Below are 17,920 nucleotides of genomic sequence, written 5' to 3' on the forward strand. Positions count from 1 at the left end.
AAACTCCGCACGGGCCGTGACCCAGAGCCCGGGATGGGACACGGGTCCTCCTCACAGTGAGGGTAACCACTGCACCGCCTGCGAATCCTACACTTTAAACAACACCGACTCTCAAAAATCAGGAATGAAATCCCTTTGAAAAGAGGACACTTCAAATGGGGATTTAAGCTGTCATCTAACTCCATGCTGACTTCCACGCAGGTCTCTGTCCAGTCCACAACTCAGTCATGTGTCTCTTTACGTCACACTGTAGGCGGTACTGCTCCCCAGTGCCCTATTAATCTCCTTCCATAAGACCATAAGACATAGAAGCAGAATTAGGCCACTCGGCCCATCGAGTCTGCTCCGCCATTCAATCATGGCTGATATTTTTCTCACCCCCATTCTCCTGCTTTCTCCCCTGATCCCCTAATTAATCAAGAACCTATCTATCTCTGTCTTAAAGACACTCAGTGATTTGGCCTCCACAGCCTTCTGCGGCAAAGAGTTCCACAGATTCACCAGCCTCTGGCTGAAGAAATTCCTCCTCATCTCTGTTTTAAAGGATCGTCCCTTTAGACTGAGATTGTGCCCTCTGCTTCTAGTTTTTCCGACAAGTGGAAACATCCTCTCCACGTCCACTCTATCCAGGCCTCGCAGTATCCTGTAAGTTTCAATAAGATCCTCCCCTCATCCTTCGAAACTCCAACGGGTATAGACCCAGAGTCCTCACCCGTTCCTCATACGACAAGCTCTTCATTCCAAGGATCATTCTTGTGAACCTCCTCTGGACCCTTTCCAAGGCCCCAGCACATCCTTCCTTAGATACGGGGCCCAAAACTGCTCACAATACTCCAAATGGGGTCTGACCAGAGCCTCAGAAGTACATCCCTGCCCTTGTATTCTCGCCCTCTCGACATGAATGCTAACATTGCATTTGCCTTCCTAACTGCCGACTGAACCTGCACGTTAACCTCAAGAGAATCGTGAACAAGGACTCCCAAGTCCCTTTGTGCTTCTGATTTCTGAAGCATTTCCCCATTTCGAAAATGGTATGTGCCTAAATTCCTCCTTCCAGATACCCTTGTGATACGCCCCCCACTTGATTTCTCCCTGCAGGGTAATCCCCTTGAAAGAAATTCGCAGGTGGAATGGCCGACGGAGGGTAGTGAGGAGTTACAGCTTTGGTCATGAATGACATTTAATAATAGCTTATTGTCACAAGTAGGCTCCAATGAAGTTACTATGAGAAGCCCCTCGTCGCCACATTCCGGCGCCTGTTCAGGGAGGCCGGTACGGGAATTGAACCCATGCTGCTAGCATTGTTCTCCATTACAAACTGCGCCTTTTAAAACTTTGCGACAATCCCGGGTGGCGATCAATAACTTTTTTGTTTCAAAAGGGCTGAATTTCCCAGCGGCTGACGGGAGAGAATTGAAGGGTAGCAACGGTAGCACTGTGGATAGCACAATCGCTTCACAGCTCCAGGGTCCCAGGTTCGATTCCGGCTTGGGTCGCTGTCTGCGCGGAGTCTGCACGTCCTCCCCGTGTGCGCGTGGGTTCCCTCCGGGTGCTCCGGTTTCCTCCCACAGTCCAAAGTTGTGCAGGTTAGGTGGATTGGCCACGATAAATTGCCCTTGGTGTCCAAAATTGCCCTGCATGTTGGGTGGGGTTACTGGGTTATGGGGATAGGGTGGAGGTGTTGACCTTGGGTAGGGTGCTCTTTCCAAGAGCCAGTGCAGTCTCGATGGGCCGAATGGCCTCCTTCTGCACTGTAAATTCCATGATTCTATCACTTTTACTGTAACAATTGAACTAAAAGCAACAAAGGCCAAACGTTAATTGACGGGCAGGTTTCAAAACGTAAATTTCAGTGGATTGAAGACAAATTATTATTTTTCCCTCCCCAACAGGTTAAGGAAAAACTTGAAATCTCTCATTGTGGTTCATCCGTCGTGGTTCATTAAAGTGATCTTAGCTATTACCCGGCCTTTTATAAGGTATGACAATCCTTTTTAACACCGCCACCCTTTCTTTCTTACCTGTCTCCTCCTTATCACGCAGGAGGGACAGGGAGGGGGCCCCCCTCCAAACCTGTTCCACCATTTAATGAGGTCGAGGCTGATCTGCAGAGGAATTCTTCCACACCTGCCCCCACCCCATATCGCTCTCGGACTGAAAAATAACAACGGACACGGCAGCGATTGCTGTTTGAGGAAGCGAGCTCCACGGTCTGAGCAGTCACTCTGCACCCCCCCCCCCCCCCCCCCCCCCATTTAGGTCATTCAGGAGTCTGGTGACAGTGGGGCAGAAGCTGGTTTTGAGTCTGTCCGTGCGTGTTCTCAGACTTCTGAATCTCCTGCCCGATGGAAGAAGTTGGAAGAGTGAGTAAGCCGGGCGGGAGGGATCCTTGATTATGCTGCCCGCTTTCCCCCGGCAGCGGGAGGTGTAGATGGAGTCCGTGGATGGGAGGCGGGTTCGTGTGATGGACTGGGCGGTGTTCACGACTCTCTGAAGTTCCTTGCGGTCCTGGGCCGAGCAGTTGCCACACCCAGGCTGTGATGCAGCCCGATAGGATGCTCTCTATAGTGCATCTGTAAAAGTTGGTAAGGGTTAATGTGGACATGCCAAATTTCCTTAGTTTCCTGAGGAAGTATAGGCCCTGTTGTGCTTTCTTGGTGGTAGCGTCGACGTGAGTGGACCAGGACAGATTTTTGGAGATGTGCACCCCTAGGAATTTGAAACTGCTAACCATCTCCACCTCGGCCCCGTTGATGCTGACGGGGGTGTGTACAGTACTATGTTTCCTGAAGTCGATGACCAGCTCTTTAGTTTTGCTGGCATTAAGGGAGAGATTGTTGTCGTTACACCACTCCACTAGGTTCGCCATCTCCCTCCTGCATTCGGACTCGTCGTTATTCGAGATCCGGCCCACTATGGTCGTATCGTCAGCAAACTTGTAGATGGAGTTGGAACCAAGTTTTGCCACGCAGTCGTGTGTGTACAGGGAGCAGTGTCACTGCAGTGTCAGCGTTGTATTGTGTGGCCAAGATGTTCAGCAGAGCAAGGCTTGAGGTGGGATTGGGGAATAGCGCCGCTGGGGGTATGATGAGTAGAGTCACCTGGCGATGGGCTCGGAGAACATTGATGCACAGGGAAAAGCAGCACCACGAAGGACGTTAACTAGGACCTGTAAATCGTTCGAGGTTAACAATAAATGGTTGACATACAAGCCCCAAGATCGAGGCACTGCAAAGGAACCCATCAGGCAACATGGAGCTCACTGGTGACACTGTAGCACAGCAGTCAGAAGTACCATCTTGGGGGGTGGGGCGTTAAGCTGGGGTCCCCGTCGCCCTGCTGGGTACATTCGAAAGATCACCCGGCGCTATTTAAAGGAAGTTCTCCCTCTGAATGCCATTTAACCTTCAGTCAACGTCACTGAAAACAGATCATCAGGCACCTACCCCATTCTGTGGCACTTTGCTGGCGTCATATTTTCCCCCATGTTCCTGACACGACGTTCCCGACACTACAACAGTGGATTAGTGGCAGTAAAGTACTTTGGAACCTCATGAGGTTCTGAAAGGGGCCATAATATTTCACATTCGATCATCTTCTCACTTATTTTCCTTTCTTCTCCCCTCCTTCCCTCTCCTCTGTCTCTTTCACTTGCCTCTCATCTCTTGGCTCTGCCGCTCTCCTCATAACCCCCACTCTGCCCCCTTGCCCCACAGTCACCCCCTCACTTCTTCCTGTCCCCCCACTCTCTCCTTTCCCCCTTTATCCTCCCCCTTTACACTTCCCCCCCTCCCCCTTCTCTACTTTCCCTCCTCCCCCACTGCCCTCCCCCTTTGAAGCCCACCTCTTTGCCAACCACCCCTTTTGCACTCTCCCTGTCTGGTGCGCTCCCCCCCTCTCTCTTTCTCGCCCACTCTGTCTCACTCCCACTCTGTCTCACTCCCCACTCTGTCTCACTCCCACTCTGTCTCACTCCCACTCTGTCTCGCTCCCACTCTGTCTCGCTCCCACTCTGTCTCGCTCCCACTCTGTCTCGCTCCCACTCTCTCTCGCTCCCACTCTCTCTCGCTCCCACTCTCTCTCGCTCCCACTCTCTCTCGCTCCCACTCTCTCTCGCTCCCACTCTCTCTCGCTCCCACTCTCTCTCGCTCCCACTCTCTCTCGCTCCCACTCTCTCTCGCTCCCACTCTCTCTCGCTCCCACTCTCTCTCGCTCCCACTCTGTCTCGCTCCCACTCTGTCTCGCTCCCACTCTGTCTCGCTCCCACTCTGTCTCGCTCCCACTCTGTCTCGCTCCCACTCTGTCTCGCTCCCACTCTGTCTCGCTCCCACTCTGTCTCGCTCCCACTCTGTCTCGCTCCCACTCTGTCTCGCTCCCACTCTGTCTCGCTCCCACTCTGTCTCGCTCCCACTCTGTCTCTCTCCCACTCTGTCTCTCTCCCACTCTGTCTCTCTCTCTCCCACTCTGTCTCTCTCCCACTCTGTCTCTCTCCCACTCTGTCTCTCTCCCACTCTGTCTCACTCCCACTCTGTCTCACTCCCACTCTGTCTCACTCCCACTCTGTCTCACTCCCATTCTGTCTCGCTCCCCCTCTCCTTCCCCTCTCCCTCTCCCTCTCCTCCCCCTCTCCCTCTCCTCCCCCTCTCCCTCTCCTCCCCCTCTCCCTCCCCTCTCCCTCCCCTCCCCCATCGCTCTCCTCCCCCTCTCCCTCCTCCCCCTCTCCTCCCCCTCTCCCCCTCTCCCTCCTCCGCTCTCCAAACCCTCCCCCTCCCTCTACCTCTCTCTCCTCCCCCTCTCCCTCACCTCCCCCTCTCGCTCTCCTCCCCCTCTCCTCCCCCTCTCGCTCTCCTCCCCCTCTCCCTCTCCTCCCCCTCTCCCTCTCCTCCCCCTCTCGCTCTCCTCCCCCTCTCCCTCTCCTCCCCCTCTCCCTCACCTCCCCCTCTCGCTCTCCTCCCCCTCTCGCTCTCCTCCCCCTCTCGCTCTCCTCCCCCTCTCCCGCTCCTCCCCTCTCGCTCTCCTCCCCCTCTCCCTCTCCTCCCCCTCTCCCTCTCCTCCCCCTCTCGCTCTCCTCCCCCTCTCCCTCCCCTCCCCCTCTCCCTCCTCCCCCTCTCCCTCTCCTCCCCCTCTCCCTCTCCTCCCCCTCTCCCGCCTCCCCCTCTCCCTCTCCTCTCCCTCTCGCTCCTCCCCCTCTCGCTCCTCCCCCTCTCGCTCCTCCCCCTCTCGCTCCTCCCCCTCTCGCTCCTCCCCCTCTCGCTCTCCTCCCCCTCTCGCTCTCCTCCCCCTCTCGCTCTCCTCCTCCTTCCCCCTCTCCTCCTCCCTCCCTCTCCTCCCCTCCCTCTCCCTCTCTCTCCTTCCCCTCTCCCTCTCCTCCCCCTCTCGCTCTCCTCCCCCTCTCCCTCTCCCTCTCCTCCCCCTCCCTCTCCCTCTCCTCCCCCTCCCTCTCCCTCTCCTCCCCCTCCCTCTCCCTCTCTCTCCTCCCCTCTCCCTCTCTCTCCTCCCCCTCTCCCTCTCCTCCCCCTCTTGCTCTCCTCCCCCTCTCCTCCTCCCTCTCCTCCCACTCCCTCTCCCTCTCCTCCCACTCCCTCTCCCTCTCCTCCCCCTCTCCCTCTCCTCCCCCTCTCCTCCCCCTCTCCCTCTCCTCCCCCTCTCCCTCTCCTCCCCCTCTCGCTCTCTCTCCCCCTCTCCCTCTCTCTCCCCCCTCTCTCTCTCCTCCCCCTCTCGCTCTCCTCCCCCTCTCGCTCTCCTCCCCCTCTCGCTCTCCTCCCCTCTCCCTCCCCTCCCCCTCTCCCTCTCCTTCCCCTCTCCCTCTCCCTCCTCCCCCTCTCCATCTCCTCTCCCGTTACCTCCCCCCCGAGAGATCTCGATTACGTCTGCCCGCATTTTAGCTATTTGACTGGCTGATACGGAGAGTGATACGGTGCTGCTCTTTCCTTCTCTTCCACAGTTCCAAATTCAGTCGGAAAGTCCGGTTTGTAAGCAGCCTTCAGGAGCTTTCCCAGCTGATCCCCATGCAACACGTCCACATTCCGCAATGCATCAAAGAGTAAGTACAGCCGGGATGGCAAATCCATCTCGCTTTTCCAATTACAATTTCTTATTAACGTTTGACGTGATGCACTTGGGTACCTGCAGGGGCCAAGGTCCCTTTGAGAGCATGAACGTGGAGTTGGACAATGAACCAGATGATGGCTATGGGGAAATGGTGGTATAGTAGGAAGTGTCGCTGGATTAATAATCAAGAGCCGTTAGAGTAGAATAGGAGGGATAAATAGGCGGGTACTGTTTATAAGAGAGGAGTGGTCTTTTGCACTGTATTTCTGGTTTGAACATAAGAACTAGGAGCAGGAGTCGGCCATCTGGCCCCTCGAGCCTGCTCCGCCATTCAATGAGATCGTGGCTGATCTTTTGTGGACTCAGCTCCACTTTCCGGCCCGAACACCATAACCCTTAATCCCTTTATTCCTCAAAAAAACTACCTTTATCTTAAAAACATTTAATGAAGGAGCCTCAACTGCTTCACTGGGCAGGGAATTCCATAGATTCACAACCCTTTGGGTGAAGAAGTTCCTCCTAAACTCAGTCCTAAATCTGCTTCCCCTTATTTTGAGGCTATGCCCCCTAGTTCTGCTTTCACCCGCCAGTGGAAACAACCTGCCCGCATCTATCCTATTTATTCCCTTCATTATTTTAAATGTTTCTATAAGATCCCCCCTCATCCTTCTAAATTCCAACTAGTACAGTCCCAGTCTACTCAACCTCTCCTCATAATCCAACCCCTTCAGCTCTGGGATTAACCTAGTGAATCTCCTCTGCACACCCTCCAGTGCCAGCACGTCCTTTCTCAGGTAAGGAGACCAAAACAGAACACAATACTCCAGGTGTGGCCTCACTAACACCTTATACAATTGCAACATAACCTCCCTAGTCTTAAACTCCATCCCTCTAGCAATGAAGGACAAAATTCCATTTGCCTTCTTAATCACCTGTTGCACCTGTAAACCAACCTTCTGTGACTCATGCACTAGCACACCCAGGTCTCTCTGCGCAGCGGCATGCTTTAATATTTTATCGTTTAAATAATAATCCCGTTTGCTGTTATTCCTACCAAACTGGATAACCTCACATTTGTCAACATTGTATTCCATCTGCCAGACCCTAGCCCATTCACTTAACCTATCCAAATCCCTCTGCAGACTTCCAGTATCCTCTGCACTTTTTGCTTTACCACTCATTTTAGTGTCATCTGCAAACTTGGACACATTGCCCTTGGTCCCCAACTCCTGCGGAGAGTAACGCACCTCCTGATCCCCCCCAAAGCCTGTCCACCATCTACAAGACACAGGTCAGGAGTGCGATGGGAGACTCACCACTTGCCTGGATGAGCTCCGGTTTCCTCCCACAAGTCCCGGAAGACGTGCGTGTTGGGTGAATTGGACATTCTGAATTCTCCCTCAGTGTCGTGTTATGGGCCAGGGTTTAGAGAACCCCAAAGTGTATCATAGAGTTCACCTGACCCATAACCTTTGCTAGATTGTGGTATGGGGAGCACACGGCCCACTCTACAGGTACAGCAAAAATGGAAAAGTATTTTTTAAAGCAAAACAATGTTTATTCCATGAACTCAAGTTAACCTTTTTAAAACATACAGTGAACATCTTAGCAACCATTAATTCAAATACATCCCCCAAAGACTACAACAATAAGTAATCCTTTAAGCTCTCCTCTTAACATCCATAACACCTTTTACCAGAAGCACATCAGGTTAAAGTCGCTACTGTTATTAGTTTTAAATCACCAGGATCGATTTACAGTCTTTAGATTACAGAGAGAGATTCAGACACCTTCTGGCTGTGACTGCAGCTATCCAGCTCTGAAAACAAAACTAAAACACACCCTGCAGCAAACAGCCTAAAACGAAAGTGAAAAGCTGACAGACAGCCCAGCTCCAGAAGCCAAACATTTCTTAAAGCGACATTCTGATGACAGTACCTGAGCAGGTGCCGGAGTGTGGCAACTCGGGGCTTTTTACAGTAACGTCATTACAGTGTTCATGTAAGCCGACTTGTGACAATGATAAAGATTATTATTAACAAAGAAACAAAGAAAAGTACAGCACAGGAACAGGCCCTTCGGCCCTCCAAGCCTGTGCCGACCATGCTGCCCGACTAAACTAAAATCTTCGACACTTCCTGGGTCCGTATCCCTCTGTTCCCATCCTATTCATGTATTTGTCAAGATGCCCCTTAAATGCCACTATCGTCCCGGCTTCCACCACCTCCTCCGGCAGCGAGTTCCAGGCACCCACTACCCTCTGTGTAAAAAACTTGCCTCGTACATCTACTCTAAACCTTGCCCCTCACACCTTAAACCAATGCCCCCTAGGGGCAGCATGGTGGCACAGTGGTTAGCATTGCTGCCTACGGCGCTGAGGACCTGGGTTCGAATCCCGGCCCTGGGTCACTGTCCATGTGGAGTTTGCACATTCTCCCCGTGTCTGCGTGGGTTTCGCCCCCACAACCCAAAGATGTGCAGGATAGGTGGATTGGCCACGCTAAATTGCCCCTTAATTGGAAAAAATAATTGGGTACTCTAAATTAAAAAAAAAAAAACAATGCCCCCTAGTAATTGACCCCTCTACCCTGGGAAAAAGCCTCTGACTATCTACTCTGTCTATGCCCCTCATAATTTTGTAGACCTCTATCAGGTCGCCCCTCAACCTCCGTCGTTCCAGTGAGAACAAACCAAGTTTATTCAACCGCTCCTCATAGCTAATGCCCTCCTTACCAGGCAACATCCTGGTAAATCTCTTCTGCACCCACTCTAAAGCCTCCACATCCTTCTGGTAGTGTGGCGACCAGAATTGAACACGATACTCCAAGTGTGGCCTAACTAAGGTTCTATACAGCTGCAACATGACTTGCCAATTCTTATACTCAATGCCTCGGCCAATGAAGGCAAGCATGCCGAATGCCTTCTTGACCACCTTCTCCACCTGTGTTGCCCCTTTCAGGGACCTGTGGACCTGTACACCTACATCTCTCTGACTTTCAATACTCTTGAGGGTTCTACCATTCACTGTATATTCCCTACCTGCATTAGACCTTCCAAAATGCATTACCTCATTTTGTCCGGATTAAACTCCATCTGCCATTTCTCCGCCCACGTCTCCAAATGATCTAAATCCTGCTGCATCCTCTGACAGTCCTCATCGCTATCCGCAATTCCACCAATATTTGTGTCGTCTGCAAACTTACTAATCCGACCAGTTACATTTTCCTCCAAATCATTTATATATACTACGAACAGCAAAGGTCCCAGCACTGATCCCTGCGGAACACCACTAGTCACAGCCCTCCAATCAGAAAAGCACCCTTCCATTGCAACTCTCTGCCTTCTATGACCGAGCCAGTTCTGTATCCACCTTGCCAGCTCATCCCTGATACGGTGTGACTTCACCTTTTGTACCAGTCTATCATGAGGGACCTTGTCAAAGGCCTTACTGAAGTCCATATAGACAACATCCACTGCCCTACCTGCATCAATCATCTTTGTGACCTCTTCGAAAAACTCTATCAAGTTAGTGAGACACGTCCTCCCCTTCACAAAACCATGCTGCCTCTCACTAATACGTCCATTTGCTTCCAAATGGGAGTAGATCCTGTCTCGAAGAATTCTCTCCAGTAATTTCCCTACCACTGACGTAAGGCCTGTAGTTCCCTGGTTTATCCTTGCTACCTTTCTTAAACAAAGGAACAACATTGGCTATTCTCCAGTCCTCCGGGACATCACCTGAAGACAGTGAGGATCCAAAGATTTTTGTCAAGGCCTCAGCAATTTCCTCTCGCCTCCTTCAGTATTCTGGGGTAGATCCCATCAGGCCCTGGGGACTTATCTACCTCAATATTTTTCAAGGCGCCCAACACCTCGTCTTTTTGGATCTCAATATGACCCAGGCTATCTACACACCCTTCTCCAGACTCAACATCCACCAATTCCTTCCCTTTGGTGAATACTGAAGCAAAGTATTCATTTAGTACCTCGCCCATTTCCTCTGGCTCCACACATAGATTCCCTCGCCTATCCTTCAGTGGGCCAACCCTTTCCCTGGCTACCCTCTTGCTTTTTATGTACATGTAAAAAGCCTTGGGATTTTCCTTAACCCTATTAGCCAATGACTTTTCATGATCCCTTCTCGCCCTCCTGACTCCTTGCTTACGTTCCTTCCTACTTTCCTTATATTCCACACAGGCGTCGTCTGTTCCCAGCCTTCTAGCCCTGACAAATGCCTCCTTTTTCTTTTTGACGAGGCCTACAATATCTCTCATTATCCAAGGTTCCTGAAATTTGCCGTATTTATCCTTCTTCCTCACAGGAACATGCTGTCCTGAATTCCTTTCAACTGACACTTGAAAGCCCCCCACCTGTCAGATGTTGATTTACCCTCAAACATCCTCCCCCAATCTAGGTTCTTCAGTTCCTGCCTAATATTGTTATAATTAGCCGTCCCCCAATTTAGCACATTCACCCTAGGACCACTCTTATCCTTGTCCACCAGCACTTTAAAACTTACTGAATTGTGGTCACTGTTCCCGAAATGCTCCCCTACTGAAACTTCTACCACCTGGTCGGGCTCATTCCCCAATACCAGGACCAGTACAGCCCCTTCCCTAGTTGGACTGTCAACATATTGTTTTAAGAAGCCCTTCTGATGCTCCTTACAAACTCTGCCCCGTCTAATCCCCTAGCACTAAGTGAGTCCCAGTCAATATTGGGGAAGTTGAAGTCTCCCATCACAACAACCCTGTTGCTTTTACTCTTTTCCAAAATCTGTCTACCTATCTGCTCCTCTATCTCCCGCTGGCTGTTGGGAGGCCTGTAGTAAACCCCCAACATTGTGACTGCACCCTTCTTATTCCTGATCTCTGCCCTAGTTGGACTGTCAACATATTGTTTTAAGAAGCCCTTCTGATGCTCCTTACAAACTCTGCCCCGTCTAATCCCCTAGCACTAAGTGAGTCCCAGTCAATATTGGGAAAGTTGAAGTCTCCCATCACCTTCTGACCTATTGCTCCGGTGCCCACTGCCATACTAGTTTAAAATTATAATGGTGTGGTGAGGGCAGCACGGTGGCGCAGTGGATTAGCCCTGCTGCCTCACGGCGCCGAGGTCCCAGGTTCGATACCGGCTCTGGGTCACTGTCCGTGTGGAGTTTGCACATTCTCCCCATGTCTGCGTGGGTTTCGCCCCCACAACCCAAAGATGTGTAGACTAGGTAGATTGGCCAGGCTAAATTGCCCCTTAATTGGAAGAAATGAATTGGGTACTCTAAATTTTATTATTTTTTTAAATAATGGGGTGTGGTGAAATATCTGAGGTTGCTTAACTGGGTTAAAGATTGCATATAAATATGTGTAAAGTCAAACTCGGATTTAACAACTCGATTCTAGAGCTGATAATTGTTTGGAATAATCATTGGACCAGACGAAATCAGAGTTGTGTTGGCGAAGTTGGAGATTTGACTTGTAGCTTCGATTGGTCAGAGCTGCAGTGAGTGAGCGATGGCCTCCAATTTTCCCTGTTACTAACCATCCTTTGTTTTATTCCCCTCCGCAAACAGGTTGGATGGAGAGTTGAATGGAAATTCAGTAACGTCGTAGAAGTCTTATCATTTCTGTGCGTGTGTGTTTTGTGTGTCTGCGTGCGTGTGTGGAGTTCTACTGGATTACTTTCTACCGAAAGAGGCATTTAGGAGGGATGGAGTGGAGGAAGAGACACTTTCCCAGTGGCGTGTGGAAGTAAACCGTGGTGCGCGCAATCGAGGGGACGAGAAGAGAGATTTCCAAGGGCCGCGTCGCAGAATCTGTTTTACTTCAGTCAATTTTCGTCCACCCCCCCCCTCCACATTCTGAATGAACGCTTGACAATAACTCAACGCCACAGGACCCGAGGTGACCGTGTCAAATCCCAGTGCCTGCTGTGCTTCGTCGATCCACTGCAGTTGGCACGAGTAAGGCGAGACGGGAAAACGGGCTCCGGTTCCTGCTCAGGACGATTCTTGCTTGGAACGGGCGAGGGCAGAATTAAAACTCCTGCCCATCTTATTGACCTCTGCGTAAAGTGGGTCGCAAAGAATGGCAAGGGAATTGGCCGTGCCATCGGGAGTGTAGGGAGCAGGGAACCAATGCCTCCAGGAGAGAGAGTTTGACCCCCTTCCAGATTTCAGGACCAAACTTTGATGCCCGCTTTCTGCGCAAGATTTCCCGCTGGAGACTGAGTAAGCAACGGAGGCATTGGGAGGAGAGTGGGGGGGGTTATTGCGGTGCCCACAGATTGTGACGTTATCAATTGCCGGGGACTCTATTTACAAGTGGTCAATATGTTGGGGATGTGTTCAGGGTGCAGGTAGTGGGGATGCTCCGATAGGAGCAACGCGGGGTGATCTTTGCTGTGCTAGCTTGCAATCGGCCGTTACTCTGCATCTATCTCACGGTCTTTGCGAGCGGTTTAGTTCAATGGCGGGGCAAGGCGAAACGATCTTAATTGGGGACTAAAGCCAGCAGATTATAGAGTCAACAATTATGATCTGTTTTCACCTTGTTGACGTTTAGCTGCGTCGGTAACACGCAGGAGGAGGGAGAGGGTTTGGCGATGAATTTCCGTTGCCAAGTCAAGGGACTGGTTTCCCACAGTGTGGGTCTCCTTTTATTTAAAAAAAAAATATGTTAAATCAATATCCAGAATAATATATGCCTTACATTTATTGCTCAAATTAATACGTCGGCCTTTCTCTCAGGCTCTGAACCACTAATCGTTATAATCTTGACAAGAAACTTCAATCCTGAGTCTCGGGTGACCTGCTAACCTAATGCTTAACAGCTTGGGGGTCAGGGGGTTGCTAAGGGATGTGTCTGGCCAGTAAGGTGGGGGGGGGGGAGCTGGGAGGGTACACTTGGCGTTGCTATCTTGCCTGATCATGGCAGTAGTGTTAACAGGTACAGCGCATTCAGAGTGCTGTATCAGTGGGCAGGGTTTCGAATCCCCCCCCCGCCCCACATGCCAGCCAGTGAAATTTAAGTTCCATTAATAAAATCTGGAATTGTAAAGCTAATCTCGGTAATGGTGACGGTGACAACGGATTGTGGTTATATTAATTTTTTAAAAACTCATCTGGTTCACTAACGTCCCCTTTAGGGATAGAAATCTACCCGGTCTGGCCTACACGTGACCCCCCCAGACCCACGGCAATATGGCTGAACTTTAATTGCCCCCCCCTGAAATGGCCCCTGACCAGGCACTCAGTTCAAGGGGCAATTAGAGATGGTAACAAACGCTGGACTTGTCCAGTGACGCTGCACATCCCACGAAGAATTAAAGAAATTGCAGGCTCAGGAGGGGGGGGGGGGGGGAAGGGATAAAATATATTTTTAATATATTACATATATAATATATACTTTTGGAAAGTCTATTCGGAGTAATCCCCGTTATCTGTGTATGTCATTTTAGTACAAACATTTTGTTTTGACTTTTTGTTTCTGGAAACGTCAAATTTCCCGAATGTAACGGGAAATTGGGGGGGGGAGAGAGACCTGCTGATCCTTCTCGCCCGTCCCAAACGAGCCCTGAAGCCGTAAAAGTCGTGAGACGTTCCCCCCCCCCCCCCCCCCCACCCCCCCCCCCCCCCCCCCCCCCCCAACACTACCTTTGGGAGATTATCCCAGCCCTGGTGGTCGCTCTGGTGCTCGACATGGGAGAGGCAATCCGGTGCTCGGAGCTGCAAGATAAATAACTTTCCCAGGAAAGGGCGAGAGGCTGCCTGACAAAGCGACAAAGAAGGCCCCTCTCTTTTTTTTTTTTTGCGCAGCGCTTGTCTCGACAGAAATTCTCCCCCCTCCCTTCCGTAAATTAAATACTGGACCTGAGGGGACAAGTGTACATTTCCTGGGTTGCCATCTGTGCGGTTCTTCCTTCGTTACCGGCAAGTATATTTAAGAGAAGTTAAAAGTAAGTTTGCTATTGTTTTGTTTTTTTAAAAAAAGCATTATTTTGTTACTGAGAGAGGGTTTTTTGCACTTTTGCAGAGTGAGAACAGGGCTCGCACGTCAATATTAAAAATACTCTTAATACCCTGTCTCCAGTGTGTGTGTGGATTGTGTCAGGGCAGCACGGTCACATTGTGGATGGCACAATCGCTTCACAGCTCCAGGGTCCCTGGTTCGATTCCCGGTTTGGGTCACTGTGCGGAGTCTGCACATCCTCCCCCGTGTGTGCGTGGGTTTCCTCCGGGTGCTCCGGTTTCCTCCCACAGTCCAAAGATGTGCAGGTTAGGGTGGATTGGCCGTGCTAAATTGTCCCTTAGTGTCCAAAATAGCCCTTCGTGTTGGGTGGGGGTTACTGGGTTATGGGGATCGGGTGGAGGTGCTGACCTTGGGTAGGGTGCTCTTTCCAAGAGCCGGTGCAGACTCGATGGGCCGAATGGCCTCCTTCTGCACTGTAAATTCTATGTGTCGAGGGAATCAAGGGTTCAACGCAGTGGTCGGCGCTGCTGCCCCACGGCGCCCAGGACCCGGGTTCGGCCCTGGGTCACTGTCCATCTGGAGTTTGCACATTCTCCCCGTGCCTGCGTGGGTCTCGCCCCCCCCCCCCCCCTCCCCTCCTCCCACAACCCAAAGATGTGGCGGGTAGGTAGATTGGCCACGCTAAATTGCCCCGGAATTGGGAAAAAAAAGAATTGGGTACTCGAAACTGGAATCAAACCCGGGTCCCTGGCACTGAGGCAGCAGTGCTAACCCACCGTGCCGGCTACAATTATCTGATTAACGGGACGTTACTATGAAGGCGTTGATGTGTTGGGTACTCTGGATCTGTGGAGACTGCGTTTACCTTAGCAGTAACATAGACAGACTACCAACACTTGTAATAGTACAACTCTATTTTATTTAACTAAGAGCTGTTAAACATACTTGCACTGTGGGTCGACACTATGTTAGATTGACTGAAGACCTATACCTAACCTGACCAGCCTATACTGCTAGCACATGGTGGATGTCTGTGCTACTGACTGCGGGCTCTGTCCGTCTCAGAGGCTGCATCCCGAATGAGCAGGAAAACTAGCGCCTTCTGGCTTTCTAGTGACCGTGCCCTAACTGGTGATTGGCTGCTGTGCTGTGTGTGATTGGTCTTGCAGTGTGTCAGTCAGTGTGTGTCTCTGCACCATCATGGGTAGCACGGTAGCATTGTGGATAGCACAATCGCTTCACAGCTCCAGGGTCCCGGGTTCGATTCGCGGCTTGGGTCACTGTCTGTGCGGAGTCTGCACGTCCTTCCCGTGTGTGCGTGGGTTTCCTCCGGCTGCTCCGGTTTCCTCCCACAGTCCAAAAGATGTGCAGGTTAGGTGGATTGGCCGTGATAAATTGCCCCTTAATGTCCAAAATTGCCCTTAGTGTTGGGTGGGGTTACTGGGTTATGGGGATAGGGTGGAGGTGTTGACCTTGGGTAGGGTGCTCTTTCCAAGAGCCGGTGCAGACTCGATGGGCTGAATGGCCTCCTGCACTGTAAATTCTATGTAATCATATACTGATGTGTAAATTATGACGGGTATTATTCTTAGAAAGGTAGCACTTCAGAATTTTACATATGGATATATGAACTTGGGAAGTAGGAGCAGAAGTAGGCCATACGGCCCCTCCAGCTCTTTGTGTTTCGAGTTCCCCATCCCCTATCTTCATTGCTGCTGCGGGATCGTGTACCGGGATTGGGAATATCTCTGTCCGAATTTCCTGGCTGCCTTTTGTCAGAGATCTGTTAGGGAGACATTTAACAAGTACATTTGAACGTTAAACCCACACCAATGTTCCAAGGCAGGATGAAGACGGTGGATATTTTTGAAATCTGAGGTCTGTTCACAGCTGCCACAAGCAAGAAGAATCGGGGAGCGAAGAAAGATACCATTCAGCCCATCGTGTCAGCCCCCCCCCTGCGTAAAGGAAATGCCTGCTATCTTTGCCTCCCGTGTCAATTACCGTCATTCTGGAGCCTCTGATTATTGGCCCTCTGACCAGTCGGATCATGCGGCAGTGGCGTAGTGGTATTATCACTGGGCTAGTAATCGAGAAATCTAGGGTAATGCTTTGGGGACACGGGTCCGAAACACACGGGGTGGCACAAGTGGATAGCACTTCACAGCGCCAGGGTCCCAGGTTCGATTCCCCGCTGGGTCACTGTCTGTGCGGCGTCTGCACGTTCTCCCCGTGTCTGCGTGGGTTTCCTCCGGGTGCTCCGGTTTCCTCCCACGGTCCAAAGACGTGCAGGTTAGGTGGATTGGCCATGATAAATTGCCCTTAGTGACCAAAACAGGTAGATGGGGTTATTGGGTTATGGAGATAGGGTGGAAGTGAGGGCTTAAGTGGGTCGGTGCAGACTCGATGGGCCAAATGGCCTCCTGTTCTGTATTCTATTCACATGCATGTCCATAGGTCCCTGAGGACAGGTAGATAACAAAGAACAGTACAGAGCAGGAACAGGCCCTTTGGCCCTGCTCCAACCATGCTGCCTGTCTAACCTAAACTCTTCTATACTTCTGGGATCCATATCCCTCGATTTGATTTATTGTCACATGTACCGAAGTACAGTGAAAAGTATTTTTCTGCGGCCGAGGGAACGTACACAGTGCGTACATCGTACACAAAAGAATCATCAACAGAGTGCGTTGACAAATGGTACATCGACAAACAAGTTACATCCTATAACGAAAGGGAAAATGCTGGAAAATCTCAGCAAGTCGGGCAGCAAGTGTCGGGAGAGAAAAGAGCTAACGTTTCGAGTCCGATGACTCTTTGTCAAAGTTACATCCTATTCCTGTCTTTGTCAAGACGGCCCTTAAACGTCACTATCGTCCCTGCTTCCACCATCACCTCCTCCGGTAATGAGTTCCCGGCACCCACTGCCCGCTGTGTTTAAAAACCTCCCCTCAGACATCTCCTCTAAACTTTGCCCCACGGACCTTAAACCTTTATGCCCCCCCTAGTAATTGACTCTTCCGCCCTGGGAAAAAGCCTCTGGCTCTCCACTCTGTCCACGCCCCTCATAATTTTGTAGACCTCTACCAGGTTGCCCCTCGATCTCCGTCGTTCCAGTGAGAACAAACCAAGTTTATCCGACCTCTTCTCATAGCTAATGCCCTCCATACCAGGCAACATCCGAAACCTCTTCTGTACCCTCTCCAAAGCCTCCACATCCTTCTGGTAAAGTGGCAATGAGAATTGGACGTTATATTCCAAGTGTGGCCGAACTAAGATTCTATACGGCTGCAACATGACTTGCCAATTTTTATACTCGATGCCCCAGCCGATGAAGGCCTATGTGATATTTGCCTCTATTAGCCGAAGTACAGAATATAAGAGCGGGGAGGTTATGTATAAAACGCTGGTTAGGTCACAGCTGGAGTACTGTGTGCCATTCTCGTCGCCACTCTATAGGAAGGATGTGATTGCGCTGGAGAGGGTGCGGAGGGAGATTCACCAGGAGGCTGCCTGGGCTGGAGCGTTTCAGCTGTGAAGAGAGGCTGGTTAGCCTGGGGTTGTGTTCCTCGGAGCGATGAAGGCTGAGGATGGACCTGATTGAGTTGGACAACATCATGAGGAGCATTATCCACGATAGGGTGGATAGAACATACAATGCAGAAGGAGGCCATTCGGCCCATCGAGTTTGCACCGACCCACTTAAGCCCTCACTTCCACCCTATCTCCGTAACCCAATAACGCCTCCTAAACTTTTTTTGGACACTTTAAAGGGCAATTTAGCACGGCCAATCCACCTAACCTGCGCGTCTTGGGACTGTGGGGGGGAAACCGGAGCACCCGGAGGAAACCCACGCAGACGCGGGGAGAACGTGCAGAGACTCAGCACAGACATTGTCCTAGCG

The 17,920-nt window shown here is 51.1% G+C and overlaps 1 long non-coding RNA gene across 1 annotated transcript; it reads left to right on the plus strand.

The window, feature by feature from the left end:
- Positions 1-1,870: 1,870 nt before the first annotated feature.
- On the plus strand, positions 1,871-13,154 carry LOC119958627. The gene is made up of 3 exons (XR_005459040.1): positions 1,871-1,979; positions 5,945-6,043; positions 11,618-13,154. It is a non-coding gene; the product is annotated as an uncharacterized LOC119958627 (long non-coding RNA).
- Positions 13,155-17,920: the final 4,766 nt, after the last annotated feature.

The sequence above is a fragment of the Scyliorhinus canicula genome, chromosome 30, assembly GCF_902713615.1.
Source record: "Scyliorhinus canicula chromosome 30, sScyCan1.1, whole genome shotgun sequence".
Classification (NCBI taxonomy): Eukaryota; Metazoa; Chordata; class Chondrichthyes; order Carcharhiniformes; family Scyliorhinidae; genus Scyliorhinus; species Scyliorhinus canicula.